Genomic DNA, 7,246 nt, shown 5'->3' with positions numbered 1-7,246 from the left:
TCTACTGCTAAAAAAAAATAAAAAAATAAGCAGGTGTAGTCGTTAGGGCTGACTGCCTGCCCCTCTTCCGTGGTTACGTTAGAGCCCGGGTGTCCTTGGAGAAGGAGCATGCGGTGTCCACCGACACCCTGGAGTCGTTCGGGGAGAGGTGGGCGCCGCAGGGAGTGGAGTGCATTATTTCCCCCTCCAACTCTATTTTGATTTAGTCCCTACCCTCCCCTTCACTGTTTGATCACACAGTGCTGCCCTTTGATGTGAAGGGCAGTGCTTGTCACTGGCCACTCGGGTGTTTTCCTTTCTTCCTGGTGGTGGAAAATTGAATAATGATTTGTGCACCTTGTGTCTCTCACTGTGTCTCACACCTGCACACACACAACATGGGGGCTGGGGGAGAAAATAAGCACTACCGCAGTTATGGCAGTAGTGTGGGGGTTAAATAAAAAAATAAACAGGAGACAAGGGCACTGCTTTCAAAAAAAGCAGCTGTATCAGGGGTCCTCCTTCATCTGGGCACTGGCTGTGAACTGCCTGGTCAGAGTCCTTGTACGTTGCACGTGTAAATAAAGGGTAACTTGGTGATGGGATACCAGCCTCCCCTGGAGTTATTTCATTGCCAAGCCCTAAAAATATATGGAATTTAATAAAATTCAGTTCAAGTAATGCAGACAGAATGGAAATTGTACCTAGGTGAGCTCTCTAACTCTCTATTTTCTATGCAGGAGTGTTAAAACTTTAACATTTGCAGTGAATAACAATGTTTTATTTCTTCTTTGCAGGGTTGAATGGCCTGGATTTGTTGATGTGGTGTTTGGGTTCAGTTATTGGGCTGTTAATAATAACACTGCTCTGCGTTCTCATTTACTTCAATTGCTGCAGACACAAAGGTACCTGTCTGTTTGGGTAGGGTGAGGGGTTGGGCAGCAAGACCCATGGATTGAAGCCACTGGTACTGGTCCAGAATTTCTTAAGCTAATTGTAGTGAGCGTATAGTTAAAAGTAATGTCTCTAGAACCAACTGTTACTGTGTGGAAACCAATTCTAACTTGCCTGGATCCAACTGCAAACCTACTGAAATCATTTGAGACCCACCAAGCCCACAACCAGTCGTAAACTCCTTCTGTTGTCTGCCAGAGACATTATCTCAGTACAAGCGTGAGGTAGAAGCTAGGGGCTTCCCTTTCTGGCTTTAGCATTGTCCCTCTTGTGATTAGCAAGTTCATTTCCAGTGTTGCCAGGCACCACTTTAGTTTCTGCTCCCTGAATTCTATTGGAATCGGGATAATCAGATTTGAGCTCAGATTTCAACCATTGCTTTCTTCTTGATCTTATTTATAATAGATTGTTGAGAAAACACAGGTTTGAGATTGTTCTTGTTAGAATTCTATTTTGTTTTTTCATGGGATGTGGCTGTAACTGGGCTGGGTCGGACCCTAATTGCCCCTTGAGAAGGTGGTAGTGAGCTGCCTTGTTGAAGTGCTGCAGTCTTTGGTGTGCAGGTAGATCTACAATGCCATGAGCGAGGGAATCCCAGGAGTTTCACCCAGCGACACTGCAGGAATGTCGATTTCCGAGTCAGGATAGTGAGTGGCTGAGAGGGGAATTATAGGGGTCTTCCAAAGTGTCTGCTTTCCAGAAGATAGTGGTTTTGGGTTTGGAAAGTGCTGTCTGAGGATGTTTGGTGAACTTCTGGAGTGCATCATGTAAATAGTACATACTGCTGCTACTGAGCATTGGTACTGGAGGGAGTGGATGTTTGTGGATGTCCTGGATAGTATTGGGCTCCTTGAATGTTGTTGGAACTGCACCCATCCAAGCAGTGGGGAGTATTCCGTCACATTCCTGACTTGTAGATGACAGACAGGCTTTGAGGGGTCAGGGGTGAGTTATTTGCCAAAGAATCCTCTGCTTTCACAGCTGTAGTATTTGTTTCGTTGTGTCCATTTCAATTTCTGATCAATGGTAACCGCAAGGGCATCGATAGTGGGGGACTTCAGTGATGGTAACACCATTGAATGTCAAGAAGAGCTCACTAAGTTCACTCCTGTTGGAGATGGGCATTGTCTGGCATTTGTGTGGCATGAATATTACTTACCACTTGTCAGCCTAAGCCTGGATATTGTTCAGGTCTTGCAGCATTTGGGCATGGACTGCTTCAGTATGTGAGGAGTTACGATTGGTGCTGAACAATGTGCCGTCACCAGTGAATTACCCCCAATTCCTTGTGATGGAGGGAAAGTCATTGATGAAGCAGCCGAGGATGGTTGGGCCTAGGACTCTACCCTGAGGGACTTCTTCAGAGATGTCCTGGAGCTGTGATGACTGACCTCCAACAACCACGGCCATTTCCATTAATGTCAGGTATATCTGCAACCTGTGGAAATACTTCCCCTGATTTTTATTCGCACCAGAATTGTCCGGGCTCTGTGATGCCACACTTGGTTGAATGCGACCTTGATGTCAAAGGCTGTCACTGTCCCCTCCCATCTGGAATCCAGCTCTTTTGTCCATGTTTGAACCAAGGCTGTAATGTGGCCTTGGTGGAACCCAAACTGGGCTTCACTGAGCAGGTTATTGCTGAGCAGGTAGTGCTGGATGGCACTGTTGATGACACCTTCCATCACTTTACTAATGATGGAGAGGAAGCTGATGGGCCGGTATTGGAAGGTTGCTTAACCTTTGCGGTAACCCAGTACCCAGAGCCATTTGTTTGATACCATATGACGTGAATTGGCTGAAGATCGGCATCTGTGATGCCGGGGACCTCAGGATATAGCTGAGATGGATCAACGTCCAGCAGAAGCTGGTTATAAATGCTTCAGTCCTGTCCTTTGCACAGATGAGCTGGGCTCCTCCTTCATTGAGCATGAAGGTGCTGAGTTTCAGTTCACTCAGACAGCCCAATGCACCATTACCTGCATGTTACAGTCTGGTAGAGGCTCCATCATGTGGCGAGCCAGGAGTTTCTCCTGCTCTTACCATCTGCCATTGCCAGTGTGCTGGGAGGATTTCCAACTTGATACTCCAGCTGTGGGATGAGCCCATCACCATCAGGTCCTGGGGTGGGACTTGAACCTGGAACACCTGGCTGGGAGGAGTGCAAGCATTAATTGGCGACATAGCAGGATGAGATATTGTAGAGATCATTGTAATTTCCTTGGACAATGTAATCACACTAGTGCCTCTTTGATACATTCAGGTGCAAATAACTTACGGTCAAATATTTGGACTCCAGCCTCACAGTTAACTGAAGTTGGTTCCAGGGTGAGTATGTCTTGAATTCTCTTTTGAGACCTCCCCACTCCCAAGTTGTTGTCCACCTTTAAGACACACCTGAAAACCCACATTAAAAAAAGATTCATTCATGGGATGAGGGCATCACTGGCTGAACCAACATTTATTGCTCATCCCTAGTTGCCCAGAGGGTAATTAAGAGTCAACCCCATTGCTATGGGTCCAGACTCTAATAGGCCATAGATGAGACAAGATGAGACCAGGTAAGAATGGCAGTTTCCTTCCTAAAGGATATCAGTGAACGAGGTGGGTTTTTCCCCTGACAATCAACAATAGGTTCATTGGACTCTTAATTCCAGATTTTTTTAAAAAGTGAATTCAAATTCCACCATCTGCTATGACAGGATTTGAACCCAGGTCCCCAGAATATTACCTGGGTCTTTGGATTAGTAGTCTAGTGCTAATACCACTAGGCCATCTCCTCCCCTTCTTTACTGTAAGTCACCTACTTATTCCAGCAATAAAAGCCATCGGCTTTAGTGCTCCCTGGTCCACCGGCAGATGAACTGGGCTAGCATAAGATAGTGCTACCAATGTAGAAACAGGGCTTACTAATGGTGTTAGTAGAGTCATAACATCATACAGCATGGAGACAGATCCTTCAGTCCAACACATCCATGCTGACCAAGTTTCCCAAGCTAAACTAATCCCATTTGCCTGCATTTTGTCCATATGTCTCTAAACCTTTCCTATTCACGTACCTGCCCAAATGTCTGTTAATTGCTGTAGCTGAACCTGCATCTGTCACTTCCTCTGATAGCTCATTCCACATATGAACCACCCTCTGTGAGAAAAAGTTGCCCCTCAAATCCCTTTTAAATCTTTCTCCTCTCACCTTAAAAATATGTCCTGTAGTTTTGAACTCTGCAACCCTCAGGAAAACACTCTTGCCAATCACTTTATCTATGCCCCTTTTATAAATCTCTACAAGGTCACCCCTCAACCTCCTACACTCCAGATAAATAAGTCTCAGTCTCTCCTTAAAACTCAAACCTTCTATTCCTGGCAGCATCCTGGTCAATCTCTTCTGTACCCTATCCAACCGAAGCTTACCTTGGGATGTCTAACAAGGCAGCCAAGTTGCAAAGTCAGGTCGGGCCTCAGATGGTTGCTATGGAGAGGGACGGAGTCAATAGCTGGGGAATGAAGTTTTTACCAGCTCAAAGGTTTTGGGCCTTCCCGATTTCCAAATGTTAGAAACTTGCGTTTATCGAATAACACGTGTCAGCCATGAGGTCTGAGATCATAGCGAGAATGGATGAGGCAGGAGAGATGGTGATGAAATATCAGCAATGTTATGACATCATAAACATGATGTTTTCAGATGGTGTCACTGAAGGGCAGGGTGTATGGAGGTCGAAGGTTAGAATCATTAAGGATTGCAGAGGTCACATGGCAAAGCATAAAAAGAATGAAATATCTGGTTATGTTTAGACAGATGAGGTTGAAACTAGGAGAGTGTTTTCCTGTCTCATTTGGTGAGAATCTTAGAATTAACTTTATTGTCACATGTACTCACAGTGAGAAGCTTACAAGTCGCCACTTGTGGCGCCATCTTAGGTACAAAGGTGCCTGGGTACAGAAATAAAAAGTTCAGAATACAGTCATAGAGTCATAGACTTATAGAGATGTACAACATGGAAACAGAACCCTTTGGTCCAACCCGTCCATGCTGACCAGATATCCCAACCCAATCTAGTCCCACTGGCCAGCACTTGGCCCGTATCCCTCCAAACCCTTCCTATTCATATACCTATCCAAATACTTTTTAAATGTTGTAATTGTACCAGCCTCCACCACTTCCTCTGGCAGCTCATTCCACACACGTACCACCCTCTGCGTGAAAAAATTTGCCCCTGAGGTCCCTTTTATATCTTTCCCCTCTCACCCTGAACCTATGCCCTCTAGTTCTGGACTCCCCCAACCCAGGGAAAAGACCTTGCCTATTTACCCTATCTATGCCCCTCATGATTTTATAAACCTCTATAAGGTCACCCCTCAGCCTCTGACGCCCCAGGGAAAACAACCCCAGCCTGTTCAGCCTCTCCCAATAGGACAAATCCTCCAACCCTGGCACCATCCCTGTAAATCTTCTCTGAACCCTTTCAAGTTTCACAACATCTGACAGTGGAGAGGCGTTTGCGGAGGATTGTGTTCTCAACCATGTCAAAGATTGTAGATGGGTCGAGAATGCCAAGAAAGGGAGGTTCCTGCGTTGGCTCTTGCTGGAGCCACTTATTCCTGCTGTCAGTGGTAATGTCACCTTGGATTCAGTGAGCAATAGTCCAGGGGAGGTTGTGGGTTTGATACCAGATCCAACAACTTGAGTATTGAATCCTGGGCTAGCGCCAAGGAATGCTACACTGCAGGAAGTAACTGTCTTTCAGGGCAGCTGAACACACTCAAAGGGGTGCGTAAAACATCCCTGGAGCTATTGTGAGGAAGGACAGTATCCTGGCCAATGTTTATCTCTCAACCAAAACCTAAAAACAGATCATTTTGGTCTCCATGGCATCTCAGTTTGTGGGATCTTTCTGTGCTCCTACTGGGCCTTGACATGGTGACCATCTGCAGGTCAAGAGGGGTGGTGTTGGCAGCTGTGGGCAAGCAGACCCTGGCTGGCTTACGAGCCTCTCCCTGTGGCTATAGACACACTGAAATATCAGATTGAGTGGAAAATACTTTTGAAATGTTCCAGCAGACACTTGGGGATGTATTTGCAACATTAAAGAGCCACATCTTGCTTTAATTTCAGAAACTCCTGCTATTTTTCTTCATGTGTGTGCCACGGTGTGTGTCTATTTCATTGTGTGTGTGTTTGTGTGTGTGTCTGTGTATCTGTGTTAGCGCATGTGTATGTGCGTGCGTGTCTGTCTGTGTTCGTGTGCATCTGTGTGCACGCATGCGTGTCTGTGTTACTGTGTGTGTGTGTGCAGTATGTGTCTGTGTATGTATGTTAACGCATGTGTCTGTGTGCGTGTGTGTCTGTGTGCATGGTAGTTCATTAGGAGGAGGGTAATATTTGACTGTGGCAAGAACCTGTGAATGCACATTCAAAGCCAGAGGTTAGAAGGTTGATTAGACACAATCTCTGATATATTTTTCTGGTCATAATTTACTTTCAGCTGGCACATCACAAAACACCAACTTCACTGATTACTTGTTCCCTCTACACACACAGTTCTCACTCAATTATCCCTTAATTAATAATGTCACCATCAGTTGTTCTCTCTGTTCTCGGGCATCCCTCCCAGACACTGCCAAATGAAAACAATGAACTCTTGTTAACATGGGCAGGCTGTTGTTTTACAGCTATCACATGGTTCTGGCCAAGCAAGAGCCTCTGTCTCTGGTCTGCCTGCCATCGTTACATCAGAAAGACTTACAGCTTAACCATTGACCTGGTTGTGGCCCAAATATGTCACACCGTCCAAGGCCATCAATGGGGCTTGAACCTGAGGTTTGTGATGCAGTGGGAGGAATGCTGCTCTGCAAGACCCCTTCCTTTTTGCTCATCACATGGAGTGTACTGTTTAAAGAAGCCCTTTAGCTAATTTGTCTGAATTGCTTTTAGAGTTACAAGAGTTCACAAAAACACACAACTGGCTGTAAAATGCTCTGCGAGGTCCTGTATTTGTGAATGGTCAGTCATTCTGTCTCCCTTTCTCGATGAGAACGTTTTCACATGCAATGTCCAGAAGATTACTTTACCTTATGTAGACCTTTAAATTCTCTATTTTCTCACAAGCAGCCATTCCCCAGGGACCAACGGTTACCACGAGAGCAACAGTTGCCAGGAGACCAACGGTTATCACCAGAGCAGCAGTTACCAGGGGACCTGTGGTTACCACAGGAACAACAGTTGCCAGGGGAGCAGAGGCTACCGCAGAAGCAGCGATTGCCAGGGGACCATAAGTTGCCAGGGGAGCAGTTACCAAGGCTTCCTGATTTGTCA

At 45.8% G+C, this 7,246-nt stretch overlaps 1 long non-coding RNA gene across 1 annotated transcript; it reads right to left on the bottom strand.

Annotated features, from left to right (window-relative positions):
* Window positions 1-3,271: 3,271 nt before the first annotated feature.
* LOC140488939 (uncharacterized) lies at window positions 3,272-7,042 on the bottom strand. The gene is made up of 3 exons (XR_011963072.1): window positions 7,003-7,042; window positions 4,811-4,863; window positions 3,272-3,330 (listed from the first exon to the last, which is right to left on the bottom strand). It is a non-coding gene; the product is annotated as an uncharacterized lncRNA (long non-coding RNA).
* Window positions 7,043-7,246: the final 204 nt, after the last annotated feature.

Source organism: Chiloscyllium punctatum, chromosome 18 (assembly GCF_047496795.1).
Source record: "Chiloscyllium punctatum isolate Juve2018m chromosome 18, sChiPun1.3, whole genome shotgun sequence".
NCBI lineage: Eukaryota > Metazoa > Chordata > Chondrichthyes > Orectolobiformes > Hemiscylliidae > Chiloscyllium > Chiloscyllium punctatum.
This window is presented reverse-complemented; position numbering and strand designations above follow the sequence as displayed.